The 17,346-nt window shown below is 34.9% G+C and overlaps 1 protein-coding gene across 2 annotated transcripts in view; it reads left to right on the top strand.

Annotated features, from left to right (window-relative positions):
* The window catches only part of LOC135226406 (metal cation symporter ZIP14-like), a 198,569-nt gene that overhangs the window by 13,277 nt on the left and 167,946 nt on the right, over positions 1-17,346 (top strand). The gene's annotated exons all lie outside the window — the stretch shown is intronic.

Below are 17,346 nucleotides of genomic sequence, written 5' to 3'. Positions count from 1 at the left end.
CATCTATAAGAGAGAGGAGAGAGGGGAGAGGGAGGGAGGGGGGGGGGGGGGGGTTCTGTTCGTTTGTGTCAGTCCCAAGTCGCATTTTTCCTCTCAAGGATTTCACCTTGAAAATTGAAGGTTAAGCCACTATCTCGAGCCTGGAACCCCAAGGAGTTATCGCGTCGCTTCGCTATGTACTGGAATACATACATACATACATGTATAACAGAATCACGAAAGTTAGGAACGTGATAAATCCATAAATAAAGATAAATGCCACGAAGGAAAAATAAACGAAGGAGTCTGCGAGATCTTTCGGCTGAAAAGCCCTTTACTGAAGCAGCTACTGACAAAAAATAGGGATTATAAAAGGATTAGTGCCTAGAATCCGACACACCTGGAAGATAAGAAACCTTCCCAAACAAGCATAAACAAAGGGTGCAATTAAAGGTTTAAGACAATCATCTCAGATACAATCTCAGACAATTAAAGGATTATAGGTGACAGCTATACGGAACCTGGTAGACAAAACCATATTCACAAAATGACAGACATACATTACAATAAAATTTTTTTTAATAACTCTAAGGCAACTGATTTTTATTTAAGTCAGTAATTATATATTTGAGGTCATTCTTAAACATGTTACAGATACAAGGGTCTAAATGAAAAGGCCACGACTAACATTGAAATTACAATGAAAAGTAAGTTGTATTAAAGCAGATTCTAAAAGATTTCGTCGATAAGACATCTCTTGACCGTGCAATTACTTGAACTGTCAATCCAATTAATTCGGTGGTTGTTTTCACTTAAATGAATAAATAATGCATTAGATTTTCCCCGCCCAGTTTTTACAGAGTATTTATGCTGGCTTAGCCTTACTTCTAAGCCCTTGCTCGACTGTCCGAGGTAGAATGAGGGACAATCCATACATGGAATTTTATATATTATGTTGTTGCTTTCTCTAGGGCCATTTTTTATTAACATTCTTTTTAGTGTGTTATTATAGAAGAAACAAGGTTGACATTAAAAGCTTTTAAACAATGTTTAATGGTTTCAAATCCGTTAAAATAAGGCAAACTGAGAATGTTCTTAGAATTTTCTTTCTGTGTGTTGTTTTCAGTATAAAACTTTTTGTGGGCTTTATTATAACAAAGTTCTAATATATGTGAAGGATAGCATAAATCTTCCCTATTTTTCTTATGTTTCAATTTCTTGATCCAAATATGTGGACTGACAATTCGTAATGCTCGTAAAAACATAGAGGAAAAAAATTGATATTTTTTTTTATATAAAGATGGTGCCTGAGAAGAAATGAACATAAGTTAAGTTGTTAGTCGGTTTCCTATAAATACTGAATTTACATTGAAATGGTTCTCTATGTATCAAAACATCTAAGAAAGGGAGGCAATTGTCTTTTTCTAATTCTAGGAGTAAACTTAATCGATGGTACCTGGTTATTTAATTTAGAGAGTAAATCATTTACATCAATACCGACAGGAAGAACAGCTAAACAATCATCAACGTAACGATACCACTTTACAGGAATATGAATGATATTAGGTAAGTAGCGTTTTTCGAAGAATTCCATATACAGGTTTGAGAGCAATCTCCGATTCTCATATATATAATTCTCTAGATTTAGTTGATAGATTATACAAATTGCTCTTTGCCCTACTGATAGATTGTTAGTTTTGACGTATGTTCTCTTTTTACTAAAGTCCCTATAGACTCTATTTTAGAATATCTTAGCAATGAAACTAACTCAGCATGAATTACCTCTACCTATAAGTCACATTATTTCACTCACGAGTTTGTGCATTTGTGATTGTAAGTTTTATATTCAATGGTGAATTTTATCAACAAATTTTTGGCATGGCAATGGGAAATCCTTTATCACCATTGCTCTCAAACCTGTATATGGAATTCTTCGAAAAACGCTACTTACCTAATATCATTCATATTCCTGTAAAGTGGTATCGTTACGTTGATGATTGTTTAGCTGTTCTTCCTGTCGGTATTGATGTAAATGATTTACTCTCTAAATTAAATAACCAGGTACCATCGATTAAGTTTACTCTAGAATTAGAAAAAGACAATTGCCTCCCTTTCTTAGATGTTTTGATACATAGAGAACCATTTCAATGTAAATTCAGTATTTATGGAAACCTAGCTAACAACTTAACTTTATGGTTCATTTCCTTCTCAAGGCCACCATCTTTATATAAAAAAAAATATCAATTTTTTCCTCTATGTTTTTACGAGCATTACGAATTGTCAGTCCACAATATTTGGATCAAGGAAATTGAATACATAAGAAAAATAGGGAAAGATTTTATGCTATCCTTCACATATATTAGACATTTGTTTATAATAAAGCCCACAAAAAGTTTTATACTGAAAACAACCACACAGAAAGAAAATTCTAAGAACATTCTCAGTTTGCCTTATTTTAACGGATTTGAAACCATTAAACCATTGTTAAAAGCTTTTAATGTCAACCTTGTTTCTTCCTATAATAACACACTGAAAAGAATGTTAATAAAAAATGGCCCCAGAGAAAGCAACAACATATATAAAATTCCATGTATGGATTGTCCCTCATTCTACCTCGGACAGTCGAGCAAGGGCTTAGAAGTAAGGCTAAGCCAGCATAAATACTCTGTAAAAACTGGGCAAAAATCTAATGCATTATTTATTCATTTAAGTGAAAACAACCACCGAATTAATTGGATTGACAGTTCAGTAATTGCACGGTCCAAGAGATGTCTTATCACGAAATCTTTTAGAATTCTGCTTTAATACAACTTACTTTTCATTGTAATTTCAATGTTAGTCGTGGCCTTTTTCATTTAGACCCTTGTATCTGTAACATGTTTAAGAATGACCTCAAATATATAATTACTGACTTAAATAAAAATCAGTTGCCTTAGAGTTATTCCAAAAAAAAATTTTATTGTAATGTATGTCTGTCATTTTTTGTGAATATGGTTTTGTCTACCAGGTTCCGTATAGCTGTCACCTATAATCCTTTAATTGTCTGAGATGTATCTGAGATGATTGTCTTAAACCTTTAATTGCACCCTTTGTTTATGCTTGTTTGGGAAGGTTTCTTATCTTCCAGGTGTGTCGGATTCTAGGCACTAATCCTTTTATAATCCCTATCTGTCCAGTTATACGAACCTTCTTGTATTGTCTTTTCTCGTATTTTTGTCAGTAGCTGCTTCAGTAAAGGGCTTTTCAGCCGAAGATCTCGCAGACTCCTTCGTGCATTTATCTTTACATACATACATACATAATATATATATATTATATATATATATAATATATATATATATATATATATATATTTATATATATATATATATGTGTGTGTGTGTGTGTGTGTGTGTGCGCAGTGGTACTTAGGTACCAACGTCCTTTTTGACTTGTGTGGGTCAGTTAGTAGTGGCCCTTGCCTTTCGACTGAAAAACCTGGGTTCGATCCCGATGTGAGTCAGAAACTTATTTTTGTTCCACAAGTAATTGTGCGTTTATTACTTTAACACACACACAAATTTTATATATATATATATATATAGAGAGAGAGAGAGAGAGAGAGAGAGAGAGAGAGAGAGAGAGAGAGAGAGACATAATGTCTGCCGTCAATCTCAATCCCTTCTGAAATACTCAACGCAAATGCAAACCTTAAGGCTCAATCCCACAATACAGAAATGGCAGACCAAACAACCACACTTCCCAAAGAAATGCAAAACGAGCAGAAACTCCAACACACGATTCTGGAGGATGGAAACTGAGGCAAAGGACGCACGAACTGGTTCCTGGAAACTGGTCATTATATTATTCGTTGCTTGTCAAAAAAAATTTATTAAAAAATATTGGCAAAGATACTACGCAGTGCATTGGGTTACCGAGTTCGCACAAGTTACTAAGCTTCAGTTGAAATGTCACACTTTGCTGCGTATAAGCGTCTATGCTACTGGAATAGAACAGAATAGAAATAGACAGGATTTTGGCCAAAGGCCTAGCGCTGGGACCTATGAGGTCATTCAGCGCTGAAACGGAAATAGACAGTAAAAACGGGGAAAACTCACAATTGCAGTATAAATCCACCGTTAGGAGAGGGTATGAGCTAAGATGGAAGAAATTGAATATAAACAGAGGCACAGTAAAAGGGCAGAAGGGACGCATCAAAGAACTTTATGTTATGCCTACAGTCCTCAGAAAGAGGCGCAATGACGGTACTAGCCACCTAATGGGCTATGATATTGGAGTTCCACCTTACGTCCTGAATTAAGAAGGGGGGGGGGGGGGGGGGGGGAAGCCATGACATAATGTGGTACCAAGAAATGCAATATGTATATATGTATACCTTAGTTTAACCAGACCACTGAGCTGATTAGCAGCTCTCCCAGGGCTGGCCAGAAGGAATAGATATTGTCACGTGGGTAGGAACCAATTGGTTATCTAGCAACGGGACCTACAGCTTATTGTGGGATCCGAACCGAATTATATCGAGAAATCAATTTTTATTTACCAGAAATAAATTCCACCGATTCCACGTTGGCAGAACGGAGAATCGGACTCGCGTCTACCGAATCGGTAGACGAGCACGTGCACGTAACCCACTCGTCCAGTGAGGACTAACCCCCCCCCCCCCACAAAAAAAAAAAAAAAAAAAAAAACAAGAAAAATTTTCCTCACTCATAAACCTATGAGAATTCAACAGACATATTCGTAAGAATAAATATTTCACGTGATATAATCACTTTATATTTACATCAGCAAAAAAAATAAAAAAAATAAAAAGTTATTCGGAGCATGACTGAAACAACCTATAGACGTTGCTTATCGGAGAGAGAGAGAGAGAGAGTATGATAAATGCTCTTCATATAAACGCAATACTCGAGATGACTTATGGATAAAAACAGACTGATTCATCGAGAGAGAGAGAGAGAGAGAGAGAGAGAGAAATGACTATCTAACGACCAGAACGTAATACTTAAGATGACCCATATATATTAGTATAAACAGACGGATTCATAGAGAGAGAGAGAGAGAGAGAGAGAGAGAGAGAGAGAGAGAGAGAGAGAGAGAGAAATGATCCTACGATAAATGCTCTTCATCTGAAGACAACACTCAAGATGACCCATCTACATATCTAGATAATGCATCTAGATATCTAGAGACGCCACATATACTCAGTTTTTTTTCATCTGTCCAGCCGCCTGTGGTGTTTTTGTATGGTAACACTGCGTCCCGGGCTTTAAATAGTTACGCTATGTGTAAGTTTTAGGTAAATAAAAGGATATCTGGGTGTATATTTGCAACTGAAAAATGTTTTCATAATTTACTGTATGCGAATTACACCGTTAATATTCGAAATAGGATATTGTTATTATTGTTGAATGCAAGCTGAATGTGACTATCTAAAGCCCCGGACGCAGTGTTACCAAACACAACCACCACAGGCGGCTGGACAGATGAAAAAAAACCGAGTATAGATATCTAGATACAGTATCCAGATATCTAGATACAGTATCCAGATATCTAGATGCTGCATCTAGATACAGAATCTAGATATTTAAACGGTGCAACTATTTATCTAGAATCGCCATCTAGATAACTAAATACCGCATCTACTAGATAACACAAAGGACAACCAATGATACACGAATGACGGGAGAGATAGCAAAAGTCAGAGAGAGAGAGAGAGAGAGAGAGAGAGAGAGAGAGAGAGAGAGAGAGGAACACGAGCAAAAGAATCGATAGTCCAGTATATCCACTTCCATCTAGTTCGCAGAGTGACATTAAACATAAAGGTGATCTCAGGGTAAAATAAAATCAAATAAAACCCATAAACAAATCATATAAAAAATAAGGATCTTTCCTATATATCTCGGGGATCAGCATCTTTATGATGTTTTACTTTTTTTCTTTCTTACGGTAATCACCAAAGGGTTCGTAATAAAGCCGTGCGTGTCGCTATCTACGAAAAATTTACTAATATACTAATTAACCTTCTTCTTCATTAAGTACTTTATTCTGTATCCTAATAGTACTAATGATACACATAGCACTTCAAGGAAACGTATTTTACAATCTTCTAACAGCAACTTGATACTACAGAAATTGGATGCCAAAATAACTGGTCAAAACACGCGTAATCTTCGACTAAAAAAAAAAAAAAATCATTGGCGAATATACCGGTAAGATTGGCAGAGTAGAATTCGGTTAACCCAAAATAATTGAGTCAAAAAAGTGATTTAATTTCACTATAAACTCAGTTGGCCACGTATGACATTCCACTGCTGGATGAACTCAACACATCCAGGCCTCGAGAAGACTCAATTAAAATTAAATAAGATATTTCCACAGGTTCACGGAGGACATCGAATTTCAAAACACACTATAATTGCAATACATAAAAACAAGAGATAAATTCACACATTCAGGCTGTACGGATGTAAATTAAAAGTATAAATTCCCTCGTCTACGAGTGACGTCACCACCACCAGCAACTCCTTGTACTCACAGTAGGAACGAAAAGTCACACAAGGCGTAGCCTTAGCTATCGCGAGAGGCACACGCGGACAATGTCAGCGCATCAACGCCAACCAACTGATGAGAGAGAGAAAGAGCAATGTATACTCACAACCCCTTCTCAGCCGTGCCCTGTGGAGGAGGAGGGGGAGGAGGGGGATGGAGGAAGGTGAATGGAGAGGGAGGAGGGAGGTCATAGGAACAACACAAGACGGAGCTGATACTCTTCGTGATGTGACAAATCCAGAGGCGAACGGGATTAACGAAAACCTAAATGAATTCTCTCTCTCTCTCTCTCTCTCTCTCTCTCTCTCTCTCTCTCTCTCGAGGAAGTTTTCTCTGCATTGGTTAACCTTTGACTGCCAACACAATGAAAAGGCTCATTTTTTAAATTAATATTACGGATATGTCTAAAGTTCCAACATCAAACAGTTACAGCTCGTGAATTATCATGAGAGAGAGAGAGAGAGAGAGAGAGAGAGAGAGAGAGAGAGAGAGAGAGAGAGAGAGAGAGCTATTGTTGGTTTACTGGTCTACGCCCTATTAGTATAAATGCCTTCCATGAAAAAAAAAACACAACCAATAACAATTTTATTTATATGCACGTAGCAAAACTTATTGCCCAAACAAAGGAAAGGGTATATACTATGTCAACAAAGGCATAGAAGCGCCCTATTGTTTCGTATACAATACGTACTACGTCAACAATGACGATGAAAAGTGTAATTTGTGTTAAGTCCACTTACATTAAAACAGACACGTCCTTCTTGAGACAATGCCAACTACTCCTGCAGAAGAAGCAACAGAATACTGGACATTTCCTGAGTGGCAATAAAATTCACCTTCAATTGGTCTAAAGTCCAAATACGTAAAGAATCCATCTTCTAATTTTGGGTTCATTTGAAACGAAGACCGTGGACCGACCAAAACTAGTTAGATTCAAGATTTAATTATTTTGGGCTATAAAAAAATGCTGCCTTATCTAGTAGTTTGACTCGAACCTTGATTTTCGAATGATGAGAACCGGCCCAAACTGGTTAGACTCGAATTTCCATCAATGAAAATCAATGGAACCAACTTCAAATCATCGAAAATGAATCAAATAAAAATTAATCAATTGCAAACCAATGAAAAAGCGGGAAAACACCCGAAAGAAAATTAGACTTATTTTTCTACCAATATAAACCAGACCCTTGTAAATGTTGCGCTACAAGTTTTCCCAATAGGTAAGGAATAGCTCGGCTCAACACCAGCTGGGAGCACTATCTAAAGTAACACATACAGACAAAGATTCTAATTTTTCAGTGGCTCTCGGTGGATTCAAAATCATCAAAATAAAAATATTTACTCTATGTTTAATCCTGGAGAACCACGATAGAGCCTTACAAGATTATACTGAGAAACCATAATGCACCCAACTTGAAGAAGTGGTCCTTAGTTTTCTGTTTAAAATGAACTATTATGGCTCAATACGGATGGTTACTGAAATTTAATATTCCATAAAAATCATGATGTTCATTACACGGACGTTCCGCGAACTGCAATAAGAAATACTATTCAGAATTACACTTAAAAAATGTACTATCACCTGGCTTTACGGCTTCTAAACTCGGGCAAATATAATAATACTAATAATAATAACTATGACGAATCTCTTCAACTGTATGTATAGGACGCCAACAAAACAATATAAAGAAAAAGCGGGAAAGAAATAACGCCAGTGGTACTAGGAAGGAATCTACCGACGTGGCGCCATCTACAATCTTCTTAGGAGACTAATCTGTTACGGCTCCTATCTGAGGTCAAAACCCCACACTTTGTCTTCGAAATTCTTCGTCTATTCCTTCGACCCTGGGCTAGCCAAGAGGCACCACTGTATTGGTCGTCCTACTGACGTTCGTAATAGGAGAGAAATCGGTGTTCATTTTACAAAATTATAAGTCTAGATAAAATGATCCATCTCATGAAAAAAAAAAAAAAATCTCCGTTTATTTCTTCCTCTGGCTAAAACATCGAAGAATTGAGGTTGTTACTTGATGAATGCAGTGAAAAAGTAATAACCAGTTACTGAATGGTATGGTTTGACCCTCCTTTCTCATCTTTTATATTTCAGTTAACATCGCCTAGGCCTATATGAGAGAGAGAGAGAGAGAGAGAGGAGAGAGAAGAGAGAGAGAATAGTGAGAGAGAGAGAGAGAGGAGAGAGAGAGAGAGAGAGAGAGAGAGAGGCCGGGTTAATTTGATTTTCATTTTCGGTAAATTTGATTCATTTTCACCCAGTGACCCCCCAAAAGCATTCGTTCCCCGAACATAAAAGCTACAGCGCTTTCATTCAATCAATAACCACGACCTACTTAGCGGCCTAACACCGAATCCTCCTAGAACGAACGACCTCGATACGTGTAAAGGCTTTACCCAGTGTTACGTTACAAAACTCGCAGAGTACGGTGACAATAGATACGTATTGTCGTCTCGCATGAAAACTCATAGACTATTGTTGATCAACCTTGGAAGAAACGTTTCAACATTTTTCTGAATTGTTTCCAAACGAGTTTCACACACACTTTCGCGACAAATCGCATCACACGAAGTCAACAGAACTATAGCATTCCTCATCACCGCATCTGAAAATTTAAAAGGAAAAATACAGTCCCATGAAGAGTATTACCAACAATGTCTCTATAACTCGAAAGCTAAATCTGACTAAATTGTTAATATAATAGCCAAGGTTTCCTGACTTACGAACAAGCAGAAATTCACAAGAATCCATTAGATTACAATATAAAAACATTATCCACATAACAAAAACTGTATAGTACTTTTCAGTATTAATCTTATTTATTAGTTCTTCGGAGAGCTGCATGGGAGCCTTTTTAAAGATGCGAGTCATTGGTCTCATGAATGATTACGTAATAACATGGGAGGTGGGGGGTTAAACAGAGAAAGTAGTACCCGGGAAAGAGTATCACATACACATACTATTACGGGAGGGGTTATACAGAGGTAGTAGTATCCAGGAAAGTATTCCATACACGTACCATATTGTACTACACATGACGTCAATTACCTTATGTACGATACAGTGCATAACATGGACGTTTCAGTGAACTCTACCTAAATATGATTGAAGTGTTGCGAAAAAATTTGGGCAAAAGGAAGTGCAAATCTGACCGTGTGAAAAGATAAAACTGGTTGTGGATGGAACTAGAGTAGCATATATCTAAAAAGTACTTTAAATTAATGTTGACACTCCTCTTAGAATGATTATCATCAACTTCAAAAATAGTGCTGAAGCCCAGTCTCATACTTCATTGACTACGACACTTAACACAAAGAATCCCAGAACACTATTCTCAAGGAAACCATACAAGACAGGCATACCTCAACTAAATCTTTCAGTTCTCACAATGAAATATTTCCGGTCTTCTAGGCATGTCGCTACCATGTGTCAGTCAATGTGCCATTGTCAGCCTGTGTTAATCATTTTTTTAAACATCATCATCATCAATATAATGTTGATTATTTAGCAGCTTTCAGAACCAGGAATTCTGATTGTCATCTTTTAGTCATTGTCACAATAAAGCAAATCAGCATCACCCAATCATTATCAATCACCTCAACATCATAATCTGATGGATTCTGACCATCCTCATCAACTTAACTCTAGTTGTCTTCAAAACTAGGATGGGTTCTTTTTAATCGCAGCTACCTTTCGTTTTTCTGTCCCCAATGACACTTGTGTTTAGCGACCATCATCAGACTAAGTGGTGGTCTAATGACCTTCAGCTACACTCATATATTTTTGTTGCCTCATATCTGTACATTAACCACAATCTAGACTGTCAAAACACTTTTGAAGTTCAGGCCCTCTAATTACAATCATCCCACTCATAACTTTACCTAATGGTCAAGATACCATGGTGCTAAAAAATTTATTTTTGTGTACAAAGAGCAGCCTGCACCCTACACTACTGTACTCCTAGTTGACTAATAGTATAAACACCATCACCTAAACTTTTCATTCACATTTAAGTAATTAAATCCCATTTTGGTACTCTGATCCTTCCCTGTTCTCTCACAGCCCCTTCTCTTATATGATTCTTTACAGAATTTTCTGGTCGCGCATAAAAAGCAATGTACTTTACAGTGTGTAATCTAAAAAAAACCTATCATTGGTGGACCACAGTAAAAACTGACCCTTCCCCTGATCTTTAACTACACGAGTTAAATTTTACTAATTCACCTTATATCATAAAATAAAATTGACTGGCTGGATGACACAAATTACAGTTTCTGTAAAAATGTTTATGATTTCTTTCAGCATTATTTAAACAACAATATAAAGTATGTTATGTCTCCCAGTAGTAAATATAACAACAATGTATACATTATATGATTCCAAAAAGAAAATTATGCAACAACAAACTAACACTTAATCACATTAAGTAATTGTCCATTTCATAAAACTACAAGGTGTCGCAAATTGCGTTTCTTGGAAATCTTTGCATCCTTCAAATGCATTTTATGCCTGGCTGCAATACAGAGAAGGAAGTGAATCAAAATCACTATGAATTTACTAGTACTACATTGATATAAAAATCATATCCAAAGTAAAATTGGCATATCATTAATCACCACTGAAAATGTTACGAAGATATAAAAGACCAAAATTCACACTAGAATCATGCAAAACACTAACTGTTTCTTTATAACTTTTAGATCTGAACACCAAACAGACATAAAAGCACTTTAGCCAAAGGCCATGGCATCTTCAAAAAAAAATCACCAACAGCGATCAGCAAATCTTAAAAAAACTTAGGTTACTGACTTTCAAACCAATTCCCTTTTGGTAAAAAGGTGGCTTTAAGAATAATAAACTGTTACTTAAATCTATCTGAAAATTACTTTTTGGATACTGGCTGATTCTGATTCTAAGTATACAGAACCTGAATTCAGCATGAATCTGAATCTCACAGTTGAAACAAACCTATCCAGTAAATTCAAGGTCTGCATATCATTGGCTAAACTATTTGTAATTACTATTATGTTTTTTTTATTGACAGACATTTCATATATTTCATATATTTCCAGTGATAAAAGTCAGAAGCTAATTAAGTCACATCAATAGCCCTAAAACTAAACCCTAAAATCATACTTGAAAAAGCTCAACTCAACGAGCAGCCTACCAGAGCCATAATAATAAAAAAATTTATTTAAAACACAGTAAATCCTGGTTGCACTGTTCAAATTAAATTCTGATAATGCACTATGTGCATAAAACCTTGTTACTACACTTTTTCTTCCCATCGTTAAAAACTTTACTTTTCACAGTGATCACTTATAACTACTACCTAATGGAAGAGTTAATGGCCTACATTCTTAAGGCAATTTATGACAACACTTAATCCCTTACTTTAGGTTCTGAAGTTAACATAACTTTACATGTAATGGTATACTTAACAATGACCTTTCTAAATTAGGCAGGACCTCCATACCATTCTGACGTTATGCCCAACATTTTGAATTTTACATGATTTCTGTCATGATAATGGCCTTCTTTCTCACCCTATAAAATAAACTATGCTAGGTACAGGCAGCACTTAAATGATTATAAGAAAAATAGATGAATCCTTTAGCCAATTTAAGGCACATCAAAGAATGTAGGTCATGCATCCACTAGGACAGGTTAGGTAGGATACTGGACCATATGAGGGGTTACGTTAGGATCATAGGATGAAGTATTTAATTCCTGTTGAACTGAATCTTAACATGACTAGTGAAATTTTATGAGTGAAATTTTATGAGCTCCTGTCGAATTATACCTGAATTGTTTCTTAGGATCAACGCCATGGTCTAGTCCTAAGCTAGTAAGCCCCTTTACCCTATACCTTAAACGAATAGAGGAGTGGACTGTAGAGTCGACTGTGTAATTTAGCAGCCAAAGCATAAAATTAGAACATCTAACTTGTAATTGTTGTCAAATAGCCAGGAACTAGTTACGTAGTAGGACACCATTAATCAAATAATAATTACCCTAAGGTAAGTTACCCTTGCTTTTAGGCCAGTCAAGACTTCCAACACCAACCAAGTACTAGTAGCTACAGCTTATTCTACATCACTATGGCAACGTAACAAATGAACACTCACCAAATATAATACGCCTCAATCACACCGATGAGCAAGTGGGTCTTTGCTTCCTTGACATCCTAACCCTGGAGCCTGAGGGAATTAAATGCCACGAGTCAAGTAATTTTGTTTACGCAGACAATTCGCCTACCGGGTTGGACTGATGGAACTGCTATACAATAATTACGAGTTCCCTTCGGTTTTATATCAGAACACAAGTGAAATGTTCAATGAATTTTATGTCAATGATTTTCTGTTACTTTATTATTTATTATTACATTACGAAAAACGATCGGAATCGAAACTAGTTGGTCGGATAAGCAATTGACGTCACGACATGAAAGGACACCTCTGCTAAAATCGTCTGCTCTGTTTACCTGGAAAGGGTACGAAGACTTCAGGCTGCAGCCGATTAAAAGTAGAATGCATTTATAAACACCATTTTTGGTAGCAGCTCTCAGTATTAATTACTATATTTTCCTCAGAAATCGTTGTTTTATTAATATAGAATATCTAAATTATTATAAAATTTATTTATTTATTTATTATTTTTACTGAATAATGTCACTAATAGCAATTTTGTATTGTTGACACTAAGGGAGAGAGTCATCACACAAAACAAGAATTTAGAGACGTGTTTTGTTAGTAGCACTAGAAAGGTTGCTGTTGATGACGCAATTAGTTTTAAGAACTAGGCATTGCCACGGGAACGGTACAACTGAAGATAAAACAATTCCAGGTTAATTTTTACGAGGATAGTTTAACGGCAGTGAGTCATATCTAGCGAGAGATAAAGATTAGGGGACTGCTGAGAGAGATATTAAAAAGTTTATGTTATTTTCTAACTGCAAAATATAGGAACAGCGGTGAAACTTTTCTTATAATTCACTTGACTAATGATTTTCTTGTCTCCCGTTTATTTGTTATAATTGGCTCTTTGGCATATCGATTTGTTAAGTAAATGAAAGAATTAACTAAATTTGCTACCTTTTTTGTCGTATTCTATCAGTGATTACTTTTATTGCTATAACTTTCTGCCAGCTTTTGCTTTATGGATTCACATGTCATTTTAAATTGACAGAACTCCAGTACTGTGATTCAGAACAAATATATGTCATAACTGTGTAATCTATTTTTAAAGCTCGGTGATGAGAATAAAACGTACACCCTCGTAGCCTATGTGTGTGTGTGTGTGTGTCTGAGAAGAAGGGTTTTATTGTTTTAATGATCTTATTTACATATTTCATCAATAGGATTTAAGTGCTCAGCATCAGCAATATGTACAAAAATAGCGCTATATTATATTATAGTTTACCCAATAACATCTTTTGTACATTTTCTTTTAATAAGTTTCTGAGTTCATTTTCTATTGTACTTATTTCATGATAAACTATTTTATTTTCCCGTCATTTTACTCTTAATTCTATCTTAGAAAAGAAAGCAAATGCTAAAGCTTACGACAGTGAATTGTTTCATTCATTTTGCTCTGAAATGCAGAGTTCTATTTAAAGATTTTTTATTAGTTAAGGCCCGCCTTAAGCGTGGATAGCATAGGTACACCATGCAAATCCGTTTACGACAATTATTAATATAGGTAGGTAAGTTAAAATTCATTCTGAGAGCCGTCTCCATCTACATGATTTACGATTATTATAATTTTCAAGTTGAAATGTTTGTTATATTGTCCAAAAAAAGCTTAAAAATGTCAGGGTAGTTTGTGTATCCGCAGTGTGGCTATTGCTATATATATATACTATATATATGTATATATATATATATATATATATATATATATATATCACACATATCCACAGGTGAAAAATAAGAGACAGGGTGTAGGTCCTGACCGGTTTCGGCTTTATTTTCAAGCCATTGACAAAGGACTGATACATAGTATTAGAATTCACGAGTATATATACTACAAAGACAGTACTGACGAACATACACACAACAGTTTGAGACTGCAGATCCACCCACAGGCAGGTGTCAAGGTAGGAGTGGCAAAAATTTCAAAAATCATTAGGCTAAAATTTACAATAAAATTCTCAAGGGATACTACCGCTTAGGGTACAAGTCCACACCTGACAGGTGTCAGGGAGGCGGGGGTTGAACATCTCATTACCACTACTGCCCCCTTTACTGTGTTTACAAATATAATAATCCTATTTTTCATATATCTCTACAGCCACCTTAAAATTTAAACAGTTTACAAATTTCTTTTGATATTAAAGGATCAAGTTTTATACATTCCTTGACTGATGTTCATATTATTGTTGTAACTTTCTTTATAAAACTAGATTCAATGATATTCCTTTCCAATGCATTATTAGGAACACACCAGCTTTTTTGCCCCTTCCCAGTTAATAGCATGATTGTTCTCACTAAACATGTACAAAATAACCCACTATTTCCCTGTGCATATCTCACACATTGTTTATGTTGTTCTATTCTTTTTCCAGTGCTTTTCCCCGTTTGACCAATGTAAAAGTTGTCACAAGACTTACACGGGATTTTATATACACATCCTTTAGCATTGTCGGGGGAGTTCTTAATAAGTACCTGTTTCATTGTTTATTGTTTTTAAAAAAACTACATTAACACCAAAATTCTTCAGGAGATGTGGGATATCTTATGTGTGATAAATGAATCACGTGCTAAAGTGATTATAATCATATATATATATATATATATATATATATATATATATATATATATATATATATATATATATATATATATATATATATGATTATATAGTACTGGTAATCTTCTTAGGCACGAAGATATAGTAATTCAGTTGTATTCCACATAGGAAAATGAAAAAAAAAGGTATATCTCAGAAAATGCCAACAGTTTCGTCCTCCAATGGACTCTTCTTGGAGCGTTTATTAAGGTAATATATATATATATATATATATATATATATATATATATATATATATATATATATATATATATATATATATATATATATAACTGAATCACGAAAGTTAGGAACGTGATAAATCCATAAATAAAGATATATGCCACGTTTTATTTGTCCTTCGTGGCATATATCTTTATATACATATATATATATATATATATATATATATATATATATATATATATATTTACATACATAAGCGAATACACAGGAAAATGACAGTCAGAAATCCAAGCGCTTTCGTCTTTACTAGACATTGTCAGGGAGCGAATGAAATACAGTTGGAGAGAAAGTTATCAGTAAACAACAAGATCGAAGAATACCAGATGGTTAATTGTCAAAGGGAGGTAAAAATTAAAGAGATAATCCCAGGATTATCGGATCACACGGTCACAAACCTAAACATAGATTTAACCCTAACAGAAACTACAAAGTATCCGTACAGTCCAAAACATGTAAAAATTGATTATATTAATTTTGTTGCTTATATTTATCTACAACTTTTTTCATTATGAAGGCATCAAGTTTAAATAAACCAAGACTTAAATTTAGAACATTTCCATTACTTGATTTGATGAAACAGATTCATGATATTACCTTTTAACTGTGCCATTACATGAGATTAAGGCTCTTGCTTGACTCCAGCTAATAGGATGGACTAAATTTCTCATATGTACGAATAATGCATTCGATATTTGCCCAGTTCTCACAGAATATTGATGCTGTTTGAGACGTTGTGAAAGAGATTTACCGGTCTGTCCGTAATAGACTTTATCACACTTTTTTTGCTGGGATGTTTCTAAGGGCTTTACGTGTTTGTAGCCCGCAGTTTATTGACGCTGAGATTAAAACTATTTATGATATTGCATTGAAAGTTAAATGCCCAAGGACTTTAGGTAGATGTGGCATAGAAAAGAGCTACAAAAACATTTCATTCAACTAATGCCAAACTTGAATTTAGTAAGCATAACATTCTAAAATTACCCTATGATGAAAGGTTTTTTAGATATTCTAGAATTTTTAAAGCTTTTTAACATAAATGTTGTTTTCTCAGTAATGTTAATGTCAAGAGTTTAGAAATAAAAAATTCTCCACAAAGATCTTCAGGCTGCATATCTGAAATTCCGGTAAATCTCTTTCACAACGTCTCAAACAGCATCAATATTCTGTGAGAACTGGGCAAATATCGAATGCATTATTCGTGCATATGAGAGATTTAGATCATCCTATTAACTGGAGTCAAGCAAGAGCCTTAATCCCATGTAATGACACAGTTAAAAGGAATATCATTGAATCTTGTTTCATCAAATCAAATAATGGAAAATGTCTCTAAATTTAAGTCTTGGTCTATTTAAAATTGATGCCTTCATAATGAAAAAAGTTTGTAGATAAATATTAGCAACAAATTAATATATTCAGTTTTTACATGTTTTTGGACTGTACGGATACTTTGTAGTTTCTGTTAGGGTTAAAAATCTATGGTTTAGTTTTGTGACCGTGTGATATCCAATAATCCTGGATTATCTCTTTAATTTTTACCTTTTTGACAATTAACCATCTGGTATTCTTGATCTCGTTGTTTACCTAATAACTTTCTCTCCAACTGTATTTCATTCGTTCCTTGACAATGTCTTAGTAAAGACGAAAGCGCATGGATTTTCTGACTATCATTTTCCTGTGGTATTCGCTTATTTAATGAAGTCACGTGCATCTACTGTGATTTTTTAAGCACATATATACATATATATTGTGTATATGTGTGTCTGTAT

Source organism: Macrobrachium nipponense, chromosome 14 (genome assembly GCF_015104395.2).
Source record: "Macrobrachium nipponense isolate FS-2020 chromosome 14, ASM1510439v2, whole genome shotgun sequence".
Classification (NCBI taxonomy): Eukaryota; Metazoa; Arthropoda; class Malacostraca; order Decapoda; family Palaemonidae; genus Macrobrachium; species Macrobrachium nipponense.
The sequence above is the reverse complement of the archived record's forward strand: the minus strand, read 5'-3'. Positions and strand labels throughout refer to the sequence as shown.